This window comes from Neovison vison, chromosome 13, assembly GCF_020171115.1.
Source record: "Neovison vison isolate M4711 chromosome 13, ASM_NN_V1, whole genome shotgun sequence".
Lineage (NCBI taxonomy): Eukaryota > Metazoa > Chordata > Mammalia > Carnivora > Mustelidae > Neogale > Neogale vison.
The window spans coordinates 44,902,470-44,927,636 of NC_058103.1; the positions used below are offsets into that span (position 1 = coordinate 44,902,470).

Genomic DNA, 25,167 nt, shown 5'->3' on the forward strand with positions numbered 1-25,167 from the left:
GAGGCACAGAGACGCTCATCCAAGGTCACGCAGCCATGCTCTGGTAGGACGGTGAACAGTGCCAGAGTTTCCTGACCACTCATCCACACCAGTCCAGGGGCCCCGGCTGCCTTTTATAGAAAGTTTCCACACACCTTCTATTCCTAACCTTGATCACAAGCATCGCCTGTCCGCATGCTTTGGAAGCACCAGCAGACTCTGTGTGTCATGGACTTAGTAACGCGCCCCATTTAGGACCATGAGCACAACTTGTTTGCACGGGACATTCAATTCCAGATACCCTTCTTGGGCCATATTTTTGTTTTTACTTCAAACACAGCTAGCTAACTCAGGTTTTCTACATTAAAAAAAAAAACAAAAGCCAACTTCGATTCTCCAAGAAAACTCAGCGGCTTACCACCCACATCCTTTCCAGATCATCTTCGGGACCCCGAAGACATCAGAAATCTGCAGTTTTGAGATGCAAAACTCTCAAAAGTTTTGAGAGTGGGGCATGGTGGGGCAGGGCCCATCTTTTTTGGTTTCTTTTTTGCAAGCTGAGAGGAATAGTAACAGAATATGAAAGATGATCTAATAAGTAGAAATCATCACCTCAATACAGTTACAAACACCCGCACAGATAGAAATATATATGAAGCTATCACAGTGTCTTAACCTTGAGATCTAAGAAGAGAAGGATGCGAGCCCCTCCCAGTAAGACCCGTAGGCAAAGGTGAAGAGCAGACATAGAGCCTTTAGCACATGATTTGTTCCACTAATTACTGAACACATTCCAGCACCTAAATAAAGCCCCAGAAAACATACACACCGGAAGAACCAGCTCACTAAGAGAACCACTGATGGGCCCAAACACGGACTGTTCACCAGCCAGTGAGGTGACTTGGTTTCTCAATGGGACAGAGGTACATTTCGATTGTGTAGTAAATAAAATAAAAGTTCATTGTAAAAGGGCCCCGACCGTCCCCCATGTGATCCGTCTTTGCTGCCTCCTCATGTGACTGGCCTCCCAATTTAGAGCATAACCAACTCCCAGTGACCTGTAATAACACCATTCCCAAATTAGAGCTCTCAATTTGACTTGGCCTCGGTCCCTCCCTCAAAGCAAAATAAAGCATCCGTTTTCTTTTTTTTTTCACATTCATAATACTCTCCTTTTTGAGTTGCCAACTCAAACCCTTCTCAGTCAGATTGAGCCCTTCCTCTATTTTTTTTTTTTTCTGGTTAGCCAAAGAGCCCGATGGAAAAACACCAAGAGACAAAAACAAAAACAAAATCAGACAAAAATTCCAAGTAAGTGACATTCAGCTGGAAAAGCTATGATTCACATGCAAATAAAAATCTCCCTGAATTCACTGTTATATGACGCAAGCCTCTGGCTTCGACATAAAAAGGGCAGAATGAAATCACCCACAATTAAACTCACTCTGGAATACTGGAATTCTCTGGCTAGGCCTCCCCAGCTAATGATAAGAAAACCCCCAACTGTGACAGAATGGAGCTAATTGTGTTGGATCTCAGGATATCCCCACCTCAGTAGACATTCTCTCCTGAACATTCCCCGGCCCGGCATTCCCCATCTTCTCTCACTCCCTGTCCTGGACCCAGCATAACCAAGGAGGTAGGGCTCAGCCAGGTCTCCCAGAGGTGGCCGTCCTCTCTGGGTACACATGAGGGCACTGTGCTGAGAACCTTGGACTTCACCTCCCACCCTCTCAGCCTGGGCTGCTACTGTGCAAGCAAGTTTTCTAAGCAGCTCTGGGAAGTTCTCCCCAAGAGTGAGCAGAGCCTCTGAACTTTACAGTACCATCTGTCTCTGATCTCAAATCCAAGCCAGAGACTGTTCCACAAGTCACTCTCCTGACTGGTACATAATTTACCGTCCCATTTCTCCTATTTCTCCTGGAGGCAGGGAGGTGGGAAGGGAGGGAAGTTGATCTAATACCACTTTCATTTCCTTCCAGATGGTTCCCTTAGGATGCTCACTCCATCTACCTGAGAATCACAGAATTCTGGAGATGGAATTGCCCTCAGAGATTCTCTGGCTCCTCCTTTACTAGCTGTGGGGGTCTCATCCCATGATTCCTCCCCAGTGGTCACCAGGGCCAAGCTCCTCCCTAGCCACCATCAAGGGGAGCTAGGATTATTAAAGCCACCATCAGGCTCTCTGTAACTTCTTTCCATTCAACAAAGGTCATTTTTCTGAAACCACAAAGAATAAATCTAGAGACACTTACACACCCGTGTTCATAGCAGCCTTATTCACAATAACCAGAAGCAACCCCAATGTCTATCGACAGATGAACAGATAAACAAAGTATGGTATACACACACCATGGGATACTATTCAGTCTTTAAAAGGTATGAAATTCTAACACATGCTACAACATGGATAAAAATCAAAAACATTATGCTGAATAAAGGAAGCCAGACACAAAAAGACAAATATCATAGGATTCCTTTGTATGAATACCTAGAGTAGGCAAATTCAAAGAGACAGAAAGTAGAATGGTGGTTACCAGGGGTTGAGGGGAGGGGGAAGATGCTGTTCAATGTGTGAATAGTTTCTTTTTGGGATGATGACAAAGTTTTGTAAATGGATGGTGAGGGGAATATAGTGGGAATATAAGATAATGGAACCGTATGGGCACCTGGCTCAGTGGATTAAGCCTCTGCCTTTGGTTCCGGTCATGATCTCAGGATCCTGAGATCGAGTCTCACATTGGGCTCTCTGCTCAGCAGGGAGTCTGCTTCCTCCTCTCTCTCTCTGCCTGCCTCTCTGCCTACTTGTGATCTCTACCAAATAAAAAAAAAAAATTTAAGATAATGGAACCGTACACTGAAAAATGATCAAAATGCCAAATTTCATGTACATTTCATTCCAATCAGAAATACTAAAAAGTTTTCTTCCCCCTTTCATGACATAGCTATGTCCCCTGAATTTTCTTTTTTCAGGCTCCAAACCCCCAGTTCCTTCTAATAATCTTTAGATAATAGGACTTCTAGACCCTCACAGCTTCCCAGCCATACTCCTCTACCTGCAGAGGGGAGGGGGGGCGGGGGCAGATGGGGGGACCTGAGGTGGGGCAACATGTCAGCTGAACACACTCAGGCCTTTCCACAGATTTTCCTCGCTATGCTTGTGTTTGGCAAACGGAAACAGGGCAGGCCCAGGAGGCATCTCTCTCCAGGCACTCGGGGGTGTCCCTTGGCAGCCACCCACCACCGGTCTGTAGCCGTCATCATGGTGTTCACCCCATAAGCTGAACCAGCCTCTCCATCCCTTCTGGAATAGCTTTTTGGACGTTTGAGGTAGGAAAGTTGCCTTTTGCATTTTAAAGTCTGTTGAAACTGAGCAGTCTGGGTGTTGGTCTGATTCCACAAGTGAGTAATCCATTTCCTGAAAGTAAACTGCTCACCCTTTGGAAGTGGACCAGTGATTTTGGGGTGCCATTTGAAGTGTCCCTCACTGGGTAAATATTTACAGGCACAAGCCATGGAGCTTTTCTAGGAATGTCAGTTAATTTGCTAAATTAATGACCCTTAAGGTGGAACCCTTAAAAAAAAAACGTTAATTCATCTCTAACGGGTGAGTAATTTATGCCTTGGGACAAGGTATTCGTGGGGGGCGGGGGAGGGTATGCTTGTCTGACTAGTTAGAATAACCACATGTAAATTAAAACCAGGCCTGACTCAAAGTCTCTATCTTCTAATTTTTTTTGACTCCTGATTTTCTACGACTATCTGAGCCAATGACGGGTTGACTTTGGAAAACTCTTTTCCATGCCAATATTTTGCCTGGAGTTTGAAATGACAAGATTTTTTAAAATCCCTTCTTGGTAAGTCTATCGGCCTCAGGGATTGCATACAGAAGGTCTCATGTATCTGCCACTCACTAAAAGATTGTGCCCACCTGCCTGTACCTGGAGACCTGCCTCCAGTTCTCTGGTGTGGAATAATTCACACTTTAATCAGCTGGCTTGAAAGAGCCTTTTGTCTTAAATAATCAAAAGGTGATTTCTTTTGGGCTCAAATGATCACTTAAACAATCCTTTCAAAAAGACTCCTGTGCCATCTTCTCCCCCCTCTTCACAAGACAGGCAATCTGCAATAAGTCATCTAAATTTTCTGATTAAAAGTATGCAGCTAGATGAGTGTTTTTGGAGCTCTGTTGGGAAGATAAGTTTGTGTGTGTGGTGGGCTCTGAGTTATGAATAAATCAGGCGGAGAAGTGATCCTCAAGGCCAGCGTTGTGGAAGTTTGTGCATCTGATAGGGAAGAGTCGTTCTGGATTCCCCACCCGCCTCCCTCAAGCACTCTTCTGTCTCTGCACAAGCCTGTATAGTAAAGAACTTAGGAATCCCGTGTGACTGATGGGCTCAGCTGTCACCACCACCCTTGCGGGCTTCCCAGACAGAACTAAGGGTTCCCCTGACTCTCCCTGAACCCCGATGTAGTCCGGGGCCTCCGACTCTGTCCTATCTTAAAACCACTTATGCCTGGGTGTTAGCCCAAGCCTATAAGACTTCCTGGAATTTGTGGCTGGCTACCTGCTAGCCCATTCCCATCAGGGGTCCTCAGAAAGGAAAGGACTCTGTGACTCCGAGCGATGACAGCCCTCCCTCAATGTCCTGGAGCTTAAGCCCACGAAGGCCCGAGCATCAGAACACCCCTCCATCCCTGGAGAACCAGGCCGGGTGCTGGCGGGGGACACAGCTTCCCCAAGAGGGCCCATGTCTTAACAGTACCGGAGGGAAGGAAACAGGTGCAGAGAACCCAGGGCTGGTTATCCAGGTAGCCAGCAATGCTGAAAACAGTGTTTTTCCTTCTTCGTTCATTTCCTTCCTTCCCACCAGGCCTACGTATGAGGCATCAGGGCTCTTCACGAGTCACTGAACACCAGAAAGACAACCGGCCGTATTGTCAGCAGAGTGGGGATCTGGTCTTAATTTATTTCCTTTTATGCTTTAATTTGGCCTGTGTTCATTCCCCATTCCATTACCTTTTTTATTTATCTTTTTAGGAAGGCAGCCACAGCCGGAGTACAGAGACCCACCTCAGGAGCTTGATTACGCGCTGAGAAACTCCATCTTAAATATTTGTGGGAACAAAAGTAAATGCTTAAAATACAACTGATGATTAATAAGTATTGATGCCACCAGGGTTACCAGGAATTGGGGAATGTCAGGCTCACAAGCCAAGCCTTCAATGGGCTGTGTGCTGATTAAGTCGGGGACCCAGATATGGTGTGTGCGTGTCACTTGGCGACTGTTGCTACCAGCAACCAACAGCCCCTGACAAACTACCTTACTTTGTTTTTCTGTAACTCCCTCCTGTACAGACCCGGTCTGGGGAGATGGAGAGGCCGCAGAAGAAAGCAAACAGAAGGAAACGGTAGCGAAAGGAGGCGGACATGGAACCCAGAAAGCCCCAGTGGCTTCTGCAGCCTTCTGAGTGCTGGGAGTAAGCCCAACTTCTGGACTTTTCTCCCTGATGAACTCACACTTCAACCTTCTTCCATGCACACGGCAGACTCCCCGTGACCCTGAGCAGCCGGCCATGTTGTGGGATGAGAACGCGGCTCCTTCTTCATCTGTGGATCCCTCAATCACACACCCCTTTCATGGACTGCCCGCCTCACGTGTGTTCCTTAATACTTACTGCCACACCCTCTGTAAGGCCAGTCCTGTAACCAAACGTTGTATATATTTTTAAAATATTTTTATTTATTTATTTGACAGACAGAGATCACAAGTAGGCAGAGAGGCAGGCAGAGAGAGAGTAAAGAGGAAGCAGGCTCCCTGCTGATCAGAGAGCCCAATGCAGGGCTCGATCCCAGGACCCTAAGATCATGACCTGAGCTGAAGGCAGAGGCTTTAATCCACTGAGCCACCCAGGCACGCCCAAAATGTTGTATATTATGATCGCTCTCTTCAAGAGCTCTGGGTTTCTCCATCAATCTTTCCATCACTGGGACCACTGGTCTGTCATAACTTATTTCTACTGCTCGCCTTTGGGGAAATTTCCAATTCTCACTTTGGTTAAACTTACACTGCTGAACTGAACCGGTCTCCTTGCCTATTTTTCACTTGAGGCCCCCTGAAAAGCGACTAAAAACTTTTCCAAAATTACCCGCGTCCCCCACATATAATGGTCAATGCACACATAGAATTAAACGTTTACCTACTTGGCCTCTGGCTTAGTTCCTAACTTAGTCTGTGGAGTACTTTTTCAAAAACTCCGCAACTCTTTGTCAACATCATCACATCTAATTTTCAAAACCAGCATGAGTGGGTGCGGACCCTGAGGCTGGGGGAGGCAAAGGGCCATGTCGGGGGCTCCCCTGCTGGCCTGACTCTGCTCCTCAGCCCCGGGGCCAGCATCCCTGTCCTCTCACGGTAAGGCTGAGCGAAGGCTCGCTGGGAGAAGGGTCAGCGCCGTGCAGCCCGACCAGTTCATTTGTTTTCTTGGTTCTTCTTACACAGGAATCTAAGTCTAGATGGACATTAGGAAAATCATAGCCGTTTAAGAGCAAATCCCAGCGTGTCTCCAAAACAATAGAGAATCAAATTCTGAAAGCAAATAAGACGTTGCTTTAGTCTTCTTTTCTGCGGCACTGCTGGCTGGGTGTGAGTGAGTTGGGCGTGTCGGGGGAAGGGGAGGAGAGCCTCCAGAACATACCATTATGATTATCTAACAATAACAACACTCTCACTGGCAATGTCAACTGAAAAGATTAAAAGCATGCGGTTTCTTTTTACTTTACATGGCAACTAGCTTCTGAAGTTAAAAAAAAAAAAGTAAAACTATTAACTGCTTCATTAAGTCTCAGGGATGCTGGTTACTTTAAGTACTCTTCACCCCTTAACATTCTAAACTAAAGAATGTGCTGGAACAGAGACTTCTGGATCGTATTTTAACTTGTTACTTCTCAATTTTTAGGAAAGGATAGTTAACACATGTGGTTAAATTTAAGCAACTTCAGCTTAGTTAACTTTCCCTTAAAATAACCACGCCATAAAGTAATCGTACACTAAAAAGGCCTCAGTCCTCACATGACGACCCTAAACACTGTCTCTCCACACAGTCCAGAGACATGCACCATCCAAGTCTCAGTCACAGACTGGAAATTACACCCCACTGGCAAGAAGCAACGCTATAGCAGATGCATTAAAAAAAAAAAAGAGTGGAAGCTTCTGAGGCCCGATTTGCCAGGCATCATGTTATTAATTTTATATTTTGAGAAGTAACTTTTTTTCCAAATAGAAAATGTGGCAGTTAGGCGCCTGGGTTGCTCAGTTGTTGAGCTCAGGGTCCTGGGATCGAGTCCCACATTGGGCTCCCTGCTCCTCCTCCTCCCACTCCTACTTGTGTTCTATCTCTTGCCCTGTCTCTCTCTCTCTGTCAAATAAATACATACAGATCTTTTTTAAAAAAAAAATAAGTGACAGTTGTAACAGGACCAACACTGTTACTTCTCACTTGAATAATTCTTATCCTACAATCACACAAAACCTAAGAAAAGATCGCTGGGTGCAGAAAGACACAGTGACCCCAGACTCGCTTGTGAGATTTCCAGGCAGACACAACACAGGAATCAGTGGTGGTGGAGGACCAGGCATGCGCCCTCCGGGAGCAGAAGACAAGGAAGTATGGCCCCAACGGGACTCTGGACACACATGCACCTGTCCCACAGCACCCCTCACCCCCCACCCTGGGATTACCTCAAATTCCTTCAGCTCATTTCCCCCTCCTGTCCTCTCTATCTCAGGTCCCAGACAAGATCCCTTAACCAAATCTTGAAGGCTGTCACATAAAAGTGTTTCCCTTGGCCCATTCGGAGAGATTGTTCCAGTAAGGATAAGCAGATGGAAGAGTTACCGTGTAAGAACCAGCAATGCAAAAGCAGGTGCCCAATGGCAGAGAGGTACTCAGGGACGTAGTAATAGGTTCTTAGTCTGGGAGGCAATCTCTTGTATTTCAGATTTCAGTTTTTGGTTTTCTCATAAGAAAAAGTAAACATGAGAATCTTCCTGCCACCAGCCACTTCCAAACAATGACCTGGAAAATAATGGTGTGGGGATCTCTAGAGACTCAGTACTGGGAGAGTGAGAGGCATCCACTTTGAATATGGTTGTCTAAAGATCTTTACTCCTATAAATAACAATCTCTCCCAACCCCACACTCCCCCTCCCCCACCCCCACCCCCACTCCCCCATGCCCATGCCTCAGGGCATCCTCTGAAATCCAGTGTTTTTCTAGAATCAATCCTGCATCATCTGGAAAGGGAAGAGAGTTTAAACATTCTTAGTTGCAGATTGGTATTTTTAGCACTTTTAGAAAAGATTAGACTGCTTTTCATGTAACTCATTTCTCGTAATATTAGCACTTGTGTTTTAAGAGCACGGAGCAGGGAGCTATTGTTAGAGAAGACAGGATCAGAATAAAGTGGCTGAGTTATAAGCTATATTGCTCATTCTTTTCTTTAGCTGAAAATAGCTCCTCAATGTCTACTTTCCTATTAGCAGCTCCCAAATATTCATGGTCCAAAGGACCGTAGATATATAAGATTCACCAAAAACTGGCTTTAAATATTTGACCTTCTGTCCCAGCCTCCAAGAATGATGAGAAACTGGCTCATCTGTGTTTCCAGAAAGTCCTACTAGTCTGTCAGACACAAAATTCTAACCTGAGTCAATAAAAAAACAAGCATTTGAAATACCTGTCTTCCTTGTTTCCCCCACTTCTTCCTGCAGTCTATTTTTTTGTTTGTTTTACAAGCTTATTTTTTATTACTTCATATAACCCTGAACTGAAGACAAGATCTACTGCAATGAAAAATAAAGTAGCACCCCCCCCCAAAGCGGTTCAGACACATACAATGGATTAATAAGCAAGTCACACACAATTTTAGGTACACATGTTCTCCTGATTGGGCCCAACCTCCTGCAGTCCATTTTTTGGCTATTTTACTACTTTTAAATTTTACAATGCACAAAGAAAGGGGGAATATTACTTGAAAGAATTTGGGGTGGGAGGCACACCCGTTGGCTAGGCCGTTAAGCATCTGGGTTCAGCTCAAGTCATGATCCCAGAGTCCTGGGATAGAGCCTCACCTCAGGCTCCCTGCTCAGCGGGGAACCTGCTTCTCCCTCTGCCCCTCCCCCTGCTTGTGCTCTCTCTCTCTCTCCCTTCTGTCTCTCAAATAAATAAATAAAATCTTTAAAAAAGAAAAGAAGTTTGGGGACAAAGTTGGATCAAACAGAATGTAAAATAAAAGGTTGGGATTATTCAGGGTTTCAATTTTCTATGCTCTCCCAATAGACCTTATGTGTGTGCATGTGTGTGTGTCCGTGCACACACGCATGTGTGTGTGTGTATATATACACCACACGCACACACAAACACAATTACAGATGGGTAGATCAATAGAATGAATGAGCAAGAATTGGAGACTACTTAAAAAGTGTTCAGATACGCGTATACTCCCCAGGAGACTAATTCTGTAGACAAAAACGCCCTTTTAACCAAACAGTTCCAACATAGAGGAGAATGTCCTCCTTCCACCAAAGCCAAATATTTTACTGTACATTAAAAGACTAATTAAAACAATATTGTGGTGTTCAAGCACGGTGGGTTATGAAGAGAAACCTTCACTTCATGAGCAAACACTGAGTCACCAGTGAGTGAGGCTCATGCAGGAGTTTTGGAGACATGGGGTGTTTCATCAATATTCACATATCCACTTGGTAAGAACTGTAGCTTGCAACTATGATTTCCATTACAAAGCCCCTGAAATGCCAGGAATGAGTCATGGCTTTGTGCCTGGGCATTGCGCTGATTTTCTCCATTAACCAGACTCCCATACTGACAACTTCCAGGAGAAAAGCTGAATGAGTCAGTTTCAGGAACAAACTGCATTAGAATACTATGTGCGAAGAGGAGTTTGGGTAATAGGAATTGGGGCTTTTTTTTTTGTTTGTTATTGTTTGGTTCTCCTTAAATAGAAACTTTCATAAAATTCGTTTCTCCAAAAAGCAGCAAGCATTGATCCATGCAGTTATAAGGATTCTAACACCAGGACCAAATTGGTTACCCAAACGCAGCACAGCGTGCGTGAACTGGCTGGGATCAATTCTAGCTTTTTGAGGACCATTCTGCAGTCACTCGAACACACACGGTGCTACCTCTGGACCAGTCCCAAACATCTTCTCTTGTCCTGGCTCTCTTCTTCAAGTGTCTTCCACGAGCTGACTTTCGCATGGGAATGGGACTCACAGGGAGACAAGTCAGCTAAGGGAAGGAGGGAAAGGCAGGGCCAGAATTTGGGTAAAGCAGGGACAGGGTCTCAGCAGTAACAACATCCCTAACTACACAGACAAAGCTCTGGCATCAGTGGGAAACTGAGTGCATTCTGTGAGGCTCCACACTGTTGGGACCCTTGCCTTCTGTCCTATTCCCTGGTGCTGTTCTAGGAGATAGGACCCCAGATCTCTTTAGCCCTCCTTTTCCTTGAGAGTTGTTCCCATATTCAAGAGGTGAAGGCCTAGAATACTGTCATCCAGGCCATCTTTTAAAAAAAATTACCTTATCTGGGGTGCCTGGGTGGCTCAGTGGGTTAAGCCTCTGCCTTTGGCTCAGGTCATGATCTCAGGGTCCTGGGATCGAGCCCGGCATCGGGCTCCCTGCTCAGCAGGGAGCCTGCTTCCTCCTCTCTGCCTCTCTGCCTACTTGTGATCTCTGTCAAATAAATAAATAAAAATCTTTTTAAAAAATTACCTTATCTGAGCATTTTTGGGGAATGGCAAGGCGGAAGTATTCAAAGTACAGTGAGCATCAGTGGTTAACACCTTCTCAGAACTTCTGATCTTATCTGACGTTTGAGACCTGGATCATGAAATGCTTTGAAAACAGCAGGATCACGACAAGTGGAGAAAATCTGAATATGGTATCGGCACTTGCAAAGCCACACCGTGAAGTTAGTTAACGAGAGTGATTCCGCGAAGCTGGTGCCCCTCTCTCCAACACGGGCATCTCATAGGCTCCCCCTGTCTAGGATTATATTCTGTTGCTCTACGTCTTTCCTAGGACTGAGCCACAGGCTTACTTTTTCTCTTTTTTGGATTTGGCCTCCAATGTTTAGGCACGAGTCGGCACACACAGATGAGTGTAGATGAACCACGCTAATTAAGGGAGCCCTCCCATGGAAGGATTCTCTTTTAGCCCTCTATATTTAGTTAAGCACAATTTCAGTGCAAGACACTGAATTTTCTAAACCTTGCGAGCGAGGAGTCTCTGCCATGAGATTTGCCTCCTACGAGGCTCCTCGCTTGTTCACTGGGGCTATGAGGTCCCCATAACCACAGAGCATTCAAACAGGCCAGTCAAGGTGACCTCATTGAGAGGACGGGGGACTAGCTTCACTTCTGTCAATGCAGCAAGCCCGTACGGTGTTGGGATCCAGACTGGTGAATATCCCGATCGGACAAAACCCACTAAATTAAACTTAATTTGACATGACATCCCTACTGAACTGCTCCCAGAAGCAATCATTTTCATTAAACCACAGGGTTCCTAAATTTTACATTTAGTAGCAGACTGAAGATTTTGAAGCTTCCCATTGCTGAAGCATGGATTCTCATGTTCTTACGCTGTTGCTTTGTCAGAACGGACACGTGGTGAAGGAATAAGTTTCACGTCTAGCTCTCAAGCAAAAATTTGAGAAAGATTCTGCAGCTTCCTGGCTGTGGCACAAGTTGCTTTCCATGATAAGAGATTCTCTGCCTTCTTATAAAATCTCTCCTCGTCCCGTTGATGGGAGCGTCGTTTCGGGCATGGCTACCTCAGTATTAAGGAATATACTGCACTGTCACGATGACAAAAGTCAATGGGTTTCCTCCTCATGTTTTTGACATTTAAAGACATCTGCAGAAAGGTAGACTCCATCTGTGTCCTCCTGCTGGTAGAGACTAAACACCTGTACGGAAGAAACCAAGCCAGGATTCCGTTCCGTGTCAGGATGGGCCTTTGGAGAACAGAATCAATTACCCTCTGCTTTCTCTTTTGTTTCTCAAACTCTTGGGCAGGCTGAAGTGGTCAAGTTTCAAACAAGCTGCTGTTGCGTTCTGGCTTTTTTAGAGAACCTCATGCAGAAATGTATACCCAGAAGCAACCTAAAGGAGCAGCAAAGCTCCTGTCCTTTTCTCCCTAAAAATGGAATAAATTTACTTGGCAGCATCTTTGCTTCCACTGAATATATTTACTTCTTAAATGAGACAAATCTCTTGCCAGGCTTCTCACCCACTCTGCAGGGACATAGGCCTCCTTTGCATAACCTCTTCTTCCCAAGAAAAAGAATGAGAGTGCTATGCTTTCATCTTCTGGCATTTCTTGCTGGATGCAAGTAGGATACCAAAACGGATTTAGGTCCCAGGAAGGAGAAGTGAAAGAATCTTCTTCATTCCCTCCCCTCTTGAATCACGTGTGCCCCAGCATGGGGTTTTTACGACTTGTGGAGTAAGCTGCGTTCTTAGAGACTTGAAAAAGCAGAGAAGAGTGGTCTCCAAAGTTAAGGTCTGAACAAGAAACCAGTCCAGATCCATGGGCTGAGGTTTGACGTTTTTAAGACTAATGGCTGTGACTGTTTACACAGACAGAAGACAGTTATTTAAGGGTGAAATTTGATCTACCTTCAGCTCAGCCAAAAGGATGATCCAAGAGAAGTGTAATGCTAGGTCTTCTTAGACTCAGCGGCTGCAGGGTCCTGCAGAAGCAGCAGGGCTGGAGGGCTGACACCTGCTGCTCCCTCCCTTGGATCCTAGGCCCAGGACCCCATGGCAGAGCTTCCCCTCAATGATACTGGGTGTCCCAAAGGCAGGTGGGGCTTCAGTAGACTTCCAGAATGTTCCTTCCCAGCAGACAGGGCAGGTAAATGAAACTGGTCCAAACCTCAAGTGCTAAAAGCAACAGGAAGCCTGCTTTGCTGACACTGTCACAAAACCCATGGTCTAGAACAAGGAAGCCGGTAGTTCTCTCCTGGTCCGGACAGAGCTGGTTGCCTGTATTGTTTTCTAGCTTCGGAAACACCAAATAAGGACGACTTTTGGTTCAAGGTAGGAGACATGGCTCTTTTTATGACCTCACTTTTTCTTACATAATATATTAAACAGGCCCTTTAAGCTGAAGTTTAAAAGCTAAATTCTGCCTCTGCACAAACATGTGCCATTCCCATTGAAGTTAGTGCAACTTGGCTGTCACAGCTGGGGGCAAACTTCACTCTTCAGCAGGAGTGTGATGGATAAGTAATAGTTTCCAAGACTATTGGAATCCAACGTTCTAATAAAGAGACACTAGAGGACTATGGAAAAATGCCTTTAAAGCCCAAATCAACAAATACTTCCCATCATTTAGGAATGTGCTTGTGGACCTTCCTGGGTTACAAGGAAACCCTTGAAATAGGGCCCAGGCACCAGTCTGAAGAACATTCAAGATCTCTTTGGGAAGGATTCTACTGCAGGAGAAATCCAGCCGGGACCAGAAGACCCCACTTCCAACAGTGGACAAGCTGGTGTCTCCCTCCCAGTCACTTGGTGGGGAGATGCCTAGTGAGTTCTAGAACAACAGATTACGTTATAAGTCGCACTTTCTCATTTCCCTGTTTCCGGCTACACACAGACATTTTATGGTATTTGATCTTGATGTGGTACTTATATAGATTTATTGTATACTATGTTGTTCCACAACAAATTTTATTTTTTTTAAAGATTTTACTTATTTATTTGAGAAAGAGAGAGAGAGAGAGAACAAGTGGGGGAGGGGCAGAGGGAGAGGAACAAGCAGACTCCTCGCTGAGCAGGGAGCCCAATGCGGTGCTCAATCCCAGGACCCTGATACCATGTCCTGAACCGTAGTTAAGACACTTAGCTGACTGAGCCACCCAGGTGCCCAATTCCGCAACGAATTTTAAAAGACTTCCATGGGGTCTTAGGAACTGTCCCACATCCCCGTAACACTTAAAAACAATGAATCTAACTTAAAAACTTGAAAACAATATTACTTACTTAAAATAATTTGGATGATTATTTTAAAAATTGAAGATAGCCTTTACACAGCTAAAGTCAAAAGTAAACCAAACCTGAGGCATTCAAACCCTCCAATTTTCATTTAAAGACAAATTCCAAAAGAAGAAGTCATCCTCTTGGCTGTGAACACTGTACAGCCCTTTCCCAATTCCTACAGAATCCTCCTCTAGGTGCATAGGAGAGGGCAACATCCACATCCTGACAAAGCATACATCTATAGGTCACTGAAACCAAAGTCTCCAAAAGTCAGCTTTAATCAACCCCACCGTACTCCCCACCACCCTAGCACAGAAAGTAAAGATGACACACGCATCCCAAAGCTCAAAAGAAATAAAACATGAAAACAAAAACAAAACAGCTGACTATACCCTAAAGAAAAAAATCTGTACCCTAAAAAGGAAGCAGTAGATGGGGGTAATGGTGTGACCTTTCCTGCCGCCCCGCCCCCATGCTTCCGCACCTCGCCTCCCTTCGCTCCCTGGTTTTGCTTCCTGCTCAGGCTCCGCTGCCTGTCTTCCCTGAGGTATCATTTCAGGCCCATGTGTTGAGCCCTGTTAATCCAAGTTTCAACTTCATGCCCACTGGCATCTGGTTCATTGCCATGTTCCCTGCCACGGAAATGTAGAGACCTACCCGGAGACACGTTCAGATTCTGGCTTCACACGCGCTGACAATGGAACTCTAGAAGACTGATTTCATTGCACATTTTCAGTAAAGTCTACGGCCCCTGGGCCACACTCCACAACACCCATAGTCTCAGCTCGAGCGGCATTCCCCGCCCTCATCTTCTCCCACCCTGTACCTCATAGCAGGCTCTGCCTTAGTTTATGTTATTCCTCCATCTAGAAACAACATTTCTGCCCCCCTTTGCTTGGAGGGTAAATTCAAACCTGTTCTAAGCATGTCACACATCTCACTGAATCCTTACACCAACCTTGAGAGGTCGATATTATTATTATACCCATTTTAAAGATGAGGAAGCAGAGGCACAGAGATGTGACCCAGCCTGCTCAAGTAGCCCAAAACAAGGAAGTAGTAAGGCCAAGGTTTGAACCTAATGGCCCAACCCCAAAATCTGTGTTCCTAAGGATCCTAACTAAGCTGCCTCTTTCATAATACCTGCATGTCCCAACTCTAGCTAAAATTTTGTTCTTCTCCCAAACTCCATAGCCCATGAGTACTGTCTTTACTATGGTCTTACCATTTTCTACCCAACTTCCCGGATGTTTATGGGCATTTCCTCCTTCCTGGTGGATGGTAAGCTTCATAAGGACAGAATCCATGCGGGATTCAATTTGGGCCCCTAGGGCTCACCTGTGAGTCCCGCACAAGGCAATGGGTACCTGTCCATATATGTGGGTCCATATCTGGAGAGAAGCAACTCGTCATTCTTTGTTTCCATCCCGATGTAGTCGCACTTTTATGTTTACTTTTACTGTTTTTAGAGCAAGGACAGTGCTCTGGTAAGGAAAGCAAGTTGCCTAGCGGGTTAAAGCTGTGTCCTACGTGCACGGGAAGAAGCAGGGGTCAAGATCCCCTTGGTGCTTCCCACGTACAAGTGCTGCTTGGAGAGGCAGTAGTAATGGCAGAGAGGACAACAGCAGAAATAACAAGGAAAACCACCAGCCGCGATCGCACACTAGTGCCAGGCACTTCCCATCCAGTGTCTGTGATCCTTTCAATAACCCTGTAAGCTAGGCCTTGTCATCTTGCATCCACAGATGGGAACTGAGATTTGGAAAAGTGAATTCTTTTGCTCAGGGTTACAAGAAGTTAAAGCCCAGTGCAGTAGCATGAACCTAGATCTTCCTTCAGGGTCGGTCTGGGCTCTGTTCACTCGAGCCACAACGCCTACAGTCCCCTGAAAGCTAAGAACGGCAAGCTACCTGGTCCATTCATTCTTTACTTCCCGGACTCTCTCTTTGGTTTTGTCTTTTGGTGAAAAATGACCCTCGCACACACCCAGTGCTTCCAAGAAACCAAATGAACAGTAACCTACTTTCGTGTTGCTCAGAGAGTTCTTAATTACTAGGAACAGACAGGACCGTGGTCATAAAAATGTACCAGGAGATATCCAAGAAGGTGGTGCTGATGCAGGAGGGCAGCAAGGGGTGGGGCCAGACAGATGTGCATGGAGTCCAAGAGGCAGACAGAGAACTAAATGTTCTGCTTAGAAGAAAGATAAATCACTTTTCATTAACCTATAAAGTTGTCTTAGTTGGACCACAACAAACATTTGATGCGTTCACAACATCACCACAAAAACATTTTCGTGGTCTTGGCTGTAAACAATGGTTTTACACAGGAAGAGCAATGCTTTCACCCTGCAGGGGCGGGGCGGGGTGGGGGGAGAAGGGAATCCCTCAAAATGCAGCACACACTTAAACATGATTCAGCTGTGATTCATCAAAGCTGGAGTAGTATTCTGTTCCCTCTAGGATTCTGGGTGCAAAGTGTTCTCTCAATGCTGGCAAAATTATCTTCCCATGCTCCTGAATGATAGGCCACTTCCGCTAATGTGCTCTAAAGTTCACAAGACATTTAAGATAGATTCTTCTGTGTTGTAAGGCTGAGTGGCGCTAGCGTGAGCAGAAATCCTAATAGCTACTGGGAGCCTAGTTAGAAATCAGCCACATTAACAGTCATGCTTCTAAAGATAAAAGCTCCCATTCAATATTCTTTATCAGCTTGCTTTAGCCAAACTTGACGCATTTGTTACTCATGTCTAGTTGTGGTGATTTTAAGTCTGTGACTGTTCCCTTGAAGGCAGCCTTCCATGAAAAGCACAAGCTCTGGAAGGAGCATCTGGGGAGAGAGCAGCAACCGTTCCCCAGCTAAGGGACTCCGGGCTAGAGGCACAGGAGCGGTTTAACAGTCCCTAGACCAAGCCTCCTATAATGACTGGGATACAAGGCAGGCAATCTGGGTGCCATGCCTTTAGGGAGTCTCACGGCAACCCATGATCCAGGCAGCAGGGACAAACCCTGTGGTCCGGCCATTACTCTGATGTTTAAGTGGAGATCCTTCTCAATGGAAATTCAAAGAAGACAAAGCATGGCAGCCTCATCTAAATGTCCTCTGCTCTATTGTCTTGGGCACCGATCTGAGGCTCATCCTTCTTTATGAGGAGAATGAGCTTTCCCTGTCTGTCCATCCTTTATGACTTGGCAGCAGAACACGGTGGAAGAAGAGCACAGGCTCAGTGGCCAGACCCCTTGGGTTTAAGTCCTGACACTCACTTATCAGCTCTGTGACCTCGAGCAAGTCACTTTAGTCTCTCTTGCCTTGGTCTTCTCACCTGTAAAATGAGGCTGAGAATAACAGGACCTATTTCGTAGGGATTTTTTTTTTTTAAGTAGGTTCATGCCCAGCATGGAGCCCAGCACAGGACTTGAACTCACAACCCTAAGATCAAGACCTGAGGTGATATGAAGAGTCTGACCTTTGATTGACTGAACCACGCAGGCGCCCCCTAGGGACTTAAAAGGGAGTCAACTAGAAAGGGGATTAAGTTAAAACAAAAGGGCTGTATAAGGGGTAGTTATTACTGTTTTTTTCCCGTCTTATCTTCTTTCTTTTGCTTTCTTTCAATAAATACTTATTGATTAACCCCTAGATACAAGATGCTACGCAGGATGCTAGGTAAACTTTGACTATAGACAGGGTAGAGTCCTTGTCCTCCAAGGAAGGACAGAAGGTAAAACGCTGTAGTAGAAAAAGATCACCAGTCTGGGACTGGTGGGAATGGGAATGGGCCTCTGGCCCCAGCACCATCACTAACCTCTCTGTGGCTTCCTCATCTGGAAGCCCAAGATCCTTCTAGGGATAGTGACAACAGAAATCAAGAGTACCCATCCAGGCCCCACACACCATACCATCAGTACCACAGCTAGAGGGGAGAGAAAGGATCTCTAGCCGGGCCAGTCAGGGAAGGCTTCAGGGATCTGGATTTATGCGTGGCCCTGAAGGGCAGCTCAGAGGCTGGGAGATGGAATTGCCGAAAGGAAGGATAATGTGCAGAGGCACAAGAGTATTTGGGTTAAGAACACATTTTGCAGGCAGCTGAGAATGAATTTGGGGAAAGCAGAAGGGAAAAGAGACGTGCTTAGTTTTTGGAGGGCGGGTGCGCATACAACGCTGGGCAGGTTACGAGGCGGAAACCCTAGCAGGACGGCGGTACAGGGGACACGTCTGGTGGTGGCCTGCAGAATGGACCAGGTGGAGAGCGAACAGTTGGAAGACAGCTGCACAAGGCAGCCTTGAAGACTGAGAGGCTGGGGAGGGAACCTCCCCACCCCCACAGGACAGCTGCCTGGTCTGGGGGACTCCTGTCCCCTTCCTTCTCCACAGTTCTCTCTCTCCAGTTAACGAGAGGATGACAGAAAAAGTGTTAAGCATGGTGCCTGCGCACGACCAGAACTTAGTACACATTCTCGAGAAAGCAAAATAATGCGCGTGAGAATAGTTGTGAACAAGAATTACTATTCACTTGGAAGTCAGTTATGGGTGAAACGCATAGCAGGTGAAAGCAAAAGGAGGGGACCCATGGAGACCTCGCCCAGGTCACCAGCCCTGTGAGCAGGGAGAATATGACAGAGAGCTGGTAATCCAGGAGAATGTCAGGATGTGGAGAAATGGCGTGGACCTCTCCTTGACTCTCCAGTCCGAATGACGGAGGGTTATTGGACGCTGGAACTGCTATGTAGACGAGGGAGAACTTAAATCCAATGTCCTCCCTGGACTTGGATCCCTGACCCACACTCGTTGTCCCTGAGGAAGAGAGGAGAGTTACACCCTCAGACTCTCAGCCTAAAACCACCAATGGTGCCAATCACAGACACCACTGCATCCCATAAAAAGACAGTTTGTGTAATTGTTCCCATTTTTCAAAGTGAGGAAACTGGGCTGAGGTCACTTGGTGAGTTGGTAACAGCTGAACCCAGAGCCTGGGACTTTGTCATGGACCTGAAAGCCTGCTCCCTCCCCAGCTGTCTCTCAGGGCTGGTCTTTGCCGCAATCAGCCTTCACAAACAGATCTAAAAACCACAGGGCAAAATACAGGAACATGAAATTGGAAATAAAATAGGTGCTTCTACATCTATTTAAATCTCATTTATTTTTAGTAACTACTGAGGTTAGGCTTTGCATGAAAGGTGAGAAGTTGGTTTAAATCTTGATTCATGTCTTGGTTGACTAGTAAAATACTGTCATTCTGCTCAAGTGAAGAAAAGGCCCATGGAAAATGCCCCACTTATTTAGCTTTTAAAACTAACTGTACATCTCCTGGGCATTTTCTTCTGTGGTCTTAAACCCCTATGATCTTCCAGATTTTGTTCACTGGTATGTTTCCTTCCTCCAACACGTGCGGATACATATGTGTCTGTAGGTCTATGGCAACCAAAGGTTTAATGCTCACCTTGTCAGTCACCCATAAGTTCCCATCCTAAATGGGGATCATTTGTCCTCTTATTAAGTGTCTTTGACAATGTTTATAAACTGAAGGCATCTGGCTCAGAACGGGGGCTAATACAATTGCAATAAAAAATAACAGTAATACAAATTGTTTAGCAGGAAAGTCTTCAGTATGAGCAAAAACAATTATGTCAATAAGCCTACCCTAATGTGGAAGTAAATGAGAATATCAGGCCATAGATCAAGAAGCTCATACAGGCATTGTTTTAATTAAATCAAACAAGGCGTTGCTGTTCCTAGTACTTCCCATGGGTGCCTCCTTCCTTTGATCTTGGGGATCTCCTCTCTACCTCCATGGCCTGAAACAATGCTTCTGGGATTTTCCCACAATCATCTGCTTCTCCTTATACCTTGTTCCATAGCATGAGTGACCCCTGTCTGTCTTGCTTAGTGATGGGCAGTGAATATCTCATTAAACTTAATCTAAGAACCCAAAGGTCTCTCCTCTTACCTGAACAACAGCGGAAGAAACTTGTGTCTTAAACTTACTCCCTGAGTTTTCGCATTCATACCCTGCCCAGTTTTGTCCCATTACCAGGAAAGAAAATCTCCCGTTGCTCGAAGGAAGGACAAGATTTCAGGTTGAGGTGGCCCCTCTCTTCTAAAAGCCTGAAAAATAGCAGGTGACTGCTTCTTTCAATCTGTTCAGATTGTAGTCAGAACATTTTGGTTATTCTGGAACCAGAAAATCCTCAGAAATCAGAATTCATTATGGAGGGTCAGAGAGATGGAGATGGATAATGGTCAACCAGGAATTAATGAGGATTGAGGAAATCCAACCAATTTCGCCTGGAGATCTCTGTGGCCATCCATCTTTTTCACCATCTGCTCCAAATTTGGACCTATGCCCTGAGAGGCAAAAGACAAACACATCCATCTTAGAAGTCTGCCCAGGTGAAATGCCATTAAATTGCATTATTGTCCAGAACTGCAGAGAGAAACATTTCTTTCCTAGTTAATCTGGAAGCCATCAGTTGTTCCCCCATTAAATTGAGAGAAACATCTGGTTTATGTGCTAGAATAAAATACCTCACCATCTATCAAAATTAAACCCTGAAGAGCTATTACTGAAATGAAGGATGGTGTCTTATTTGTTGGAGGTGGGTATGCATGCTTTCCCACGACGTCTATGTTCTGGCATCCTTATCTTTGGGATCTGCATTCCCCGGATGAACAGGAACCCAATAATCCTACCTGTTTGATGACTTTAAGCATTTCAGGTTAGCATAAATTAAAGCACGTTCATATGACTGTTGTTGTGAAAGACACCAGCCACAGAGACAGAGGATGGCCTTTCCAAAATGTTTGTAGACAGGGAGGATAGAAAACTGACCTAAAACACATTGGATTTGGGGATACCTACAAAAGAATTCGTTCCTTATATCCCAATCTCACTTCATGGGAAGTAGGTGTATTCCTGAACTATCTAATGGAAGTCACATATTAATAAATCAAATTGCATCATCTCATTATTTACAGGAATTCCCTCTCTCCTTCTGTGTGGGTTGGAGGGGGTGTAAACAAAGATAAACAAACAAATATTTCAAATGTTTTTTAAGCCAAAGACTACCTTTCTTGAAACAAGTATTTGAAGGGACACCTGGGTGTCTCAGGTTAAGCGTCTGCCTTCAGCTCAGGTCATGATCCAGGGAGTGCCAGGATTGAGCCCCCCATCGGGATCAAGCCCCACATTGGGCTCCCTGCTCAGTAGAGAGTCTGCTTCTCCCTCTCCCTCAAATAAATAAGTAAAATCTTAAAAAAGAAAGAAAGAAAGAAACAAGCATACTTTGGAATATACTGTTGTTCAACTCCAAAGACTCTCTCCCTTATTGATTTCAGAGTCCTCTGAACTAAACTACATTGGTTAGGGAGAGCGGAAAGAGAGGCAGAGAGGAAAAGAGAAGATGGGGGTGGGTATGGGAGAAAGAAAGTGAGTGAAGTCAGCAAGCTTTCATAGACAGTTCTGCCCACAGCATCCCCCAGCTACATGGGTCCTTGATGAGCACTATCGGGAAGACTCGTGTCTGTCTGCTCTCTCCCCAGCCTGGCTCAGTTCTCTTGTAACCTGCGTAGTATAAGCATCTTGACGGGCTCAGTGGACATGTGTATTTTACACAACAGACCACAGCTGCAAAAAAGACATTCCCGTACAAGACTGGGTTGGCACTCAATCTAAAAAAACCAGTTAAAGCATGGAATCATAAAAGTGATACTCTCATTATATTATCTATCTCTATATCAATCTATCTATGTATCTATCTACCTAGATATACTCATTGATACTTATTATATAGATTCACGGAATTTACGTGTCATCCTTGCTCAGGGACTATGCTTAATCTCTGTATCTTTCCAGGTTTAGTAGATGTGCTGCCAAAACCAGCACCACATTCACAGACATTTAAACATATGAGTGTACACTATCATTCGCAAATTTGGTACAGGAGTAATGCCTTGTCTTTGAAAATGGGTCCACTCTCTGAAAGTCCCAGTTTCCTGTATAAACCAGAAATCTGCTATGATTTTCAGGTTCTAGTTTCTTTCTTTCTTTTTCTTTTAAAGATTTTATGTATTTATTTGACAGACAGAGATCACAAGTAGGCAGAGGGAGAGGAAGAAGCAGGCTCCCTGCTGAGCAGAAAGCCTGATGCGGGCTCCATCCCAGGACCCTGGGATCATGACCTGAGCTGAAGGCAGAGGCTTTTAACCCACTGAGCCACCCAGGCGCCCCAACTTTAAAGAAGATAAAAAAATTCCAAAGAAAGCTGAGAAGCAATGCGACTATGGACTCTGCCTAGATTTTTATGATGTTCCCCACCATCTTTTAAGGCTATCTTGTTTCTACTTAATTTGCCCATCATTTTTGTTCAGCCTTGACAAGTCTTTCCAAGACAATACAGAAATACCTCTCCTTGTCACACTCACACAACATTTGTTTACATAACATTTAGTTACATGTCTTAAATGGAGAAAGTACAACTGGTGTAAACAGGTTTGGGAACAAACACGTCTCCGTTGTCTACCGATAGCCGAGATCAGGGAACTGGGAGGGACCACGAGAGAGCAGCTGCCTCAACCACCGGGCACACAGGCGCCAGGCACACAGGCATCGGGCCTGTGTGCTGGGGGACCAGGGCACAGCCTGGTTGGGAGCGGACCCAGTGAGCTTCTCTGAATCTCAGCTGAGACTCAACCAAAGAAACAGCTAATGAGCTATTCTCATGCCAGAGAGGAAAAAAACTGACCAGGTTGGCCCTAGGGAGAAACTATAGGCCAGTTTCTAACCTGATGCCTTTCTATGGCTTTGAAGGGTTTTCTGTCTGCTCAATTTTTATCTTACATAGTATTGGACAAACTTCCTTATAAGATGTAGTAACACTGCTGTAAACAGAACAGAAAGAAAACGTAGTCATGCTTCTGGCCAAACAGAGAAAAACTAAAAAGGCAGAATATACATCGTGTAAGTATATATAAGTATGTGTTGTATTAAGTATAAATACTTTAAAACATATATATAAAACTATACATATTTTATATTTATATTCAACTATAATGGTACATATTATGTAAAAATATATATTATATATATTTATATTATGTTTATATGTAGTGTTATTACATATTTATATTCTATATAAAGCATGTATTTTTACATATTATTTTTTATACACGTTTTAAGATGTATATATACATTTCTGTATGCTATGTTTTTTTTTTTTTTTAAAGATTTTATTTATTTATTTGAGAGAGAGAGACAGTGAGAGAGAGCATGAGCAAGGAGAAGGTCAGAGAGCGAAGCAGACTCCCCATGGAGCTGGGAGCCTGATGTGGGACTCGATCCCGGGACTCTAGGATCACGCCCTGAGCCGAAGGCAGTCGTCCAACCAACTGAGCCACCCAGGCGTCCCGTGTATGCTATGTTTTCTTATATTCCACCTTTTAATTATACCTATTCTGCCTTTTAGTTACATATATGTGTGTATGTATGTCTATAAGAGTAGGTACTCTTGCAGGTCTATGCAGGTCTATGGCGTGTGTGTGTGTGTGTGTGCACTTATATGATGGTGCCTCATGAGGTGTGGAGGTTCACACTCTGTCTTAAGATAATTTGACTAAAAGCTTTAATCCCTAAAATTCCAGGTGGATTGAGAAATCGACCTAGTTGCCTTGGTTCATTCATTGGGTCCGAAGTCCATCATTTTACTCATCCCAGCTGCTCTCCAGGGTTTGGATAAACTTATTGTGGATGAAAAGTATCTGCAGCTGAATCCAGACTCAGTGTCAAGGGGTGCCCACCCCTGATCAGTCACCCGCACCAATGTCACTGCTTTGCCACCTTGCAACACTTGCAGCTGTGAGGGATGGTAGATTGAAAGGGCCTTTATTTAGCACCTGCATTTTGCTTATTTAGGATTTATGATTTCCATCCTGCCTACTTCTGCGGATTGGAGGCAGCTTAGCTCTTCAGTTAAGCCCATTCTTAATCAGTTCAGTCCCTTCTCCTTCATCCTGCTGCGTCTGACTTCAATGGAGTAGTCTTCCCAGTGTGATCAATTAACTCGGACCCCTGTGGTCTGGGCCTTCCACTGAGCAACAAAGGCGGTGCCTTTGCAGAGTCTGTGACCTTTGGATTACTGCCCCAGCGATACAGGAAATTCTGGCAGCCCTTCCCAGGGCATCCCTTTTGGTGTCAGGACTTCTCAGGGGTGGCATGGGGTGTGGAGACCCACAAGGCTGTCATCAGTTCCACACCCTGTGCGGAGGGAGCTGAAGAGTGGCTTCGAGGACCTTCCCTGGTGAGGACTTTGGCTGTCAATAAGCGTCCCATCTAGCAGGGGTCTCCGTCAATACGTTCAATAATCATACACCCCTTTGTGAGAAACATGAGAATGAGCAAAGCCTCAGTCTCAGCTTCTATGGATGCCCACCCCTCCAGGTTCACCAGTCAAGACTCTAACCAATGGAGCAAAGCATCCACAGGTGTTACTTCAATTTGCCATGATCTTCCTGGGCTGAACAGATCACCTAACTTTACTATGCTTGGTTTTTCCATTTAGACCTCCAGTGATGGAAACACTGGTCACAGGCATGCTTCCAGAACCCCAGGCAACCATGTGTGGCTCCAGCAAAAGCCCCTGAAGGTTGCTGAGCCTGACAGCTGCTCCTATCTGACCCCCTGTTCAGGCACCCAACCCCTTGCTCCTGGCTTTTCGTTGCAAAAATGGCAGCCACTGTTGGAGTCTTTGGGAGTGACCCGTGGCCACGGAAGACCGTGCAGCTAGCTCGCATGCATAAGGAACGAATCCACGACCCACACTAACAGATTCACAAAGGACTGAGGTTAACGAAAAGACACATGATCCACATGCTGGTCTTGACTGGAATGGAAGCAAATCACAGAAGAGGAACCTCTGGGCTAGATTCCCCAAGGGTCGACCTCAGTGGTCCATTCTTACCTGCTACTCAGCGGTCTGTCCCAACCACCTGGCGAACCAGTTACAGACTTAGAACATGCTAGACATGCCACGGCAGGGCTTTGAACTCTTCATGAATAAAATGACAACAAAACAATCTATAGCCTCTATTTTATGTGTCTGAAGATAGGTATGTAAAATTT

General features: G+C 45.2%; 1 protein-coding gene and 1 non-coding gene across 3 annotated transcripts in view; both read right to left on the minus strand.

The window, feature by feature from the left end:
* Positions 1-25,167, minus strand: part of SAMD4A (sterile alpha motif domain containing 4A) — a 206,551-nt gene that overhangs the window by 99,323 nt on the left and 82,061 nt on the right. The window lies entirely within an intron of this gene.
* On the minus strand, positions 21,831-21,936 carry LOC122894907. Its single transcript, XR_006381907.1, has one exon. It is a non-coding gene; the product is annotated as a U6 spliceosomal RNA (small nuclear RNA).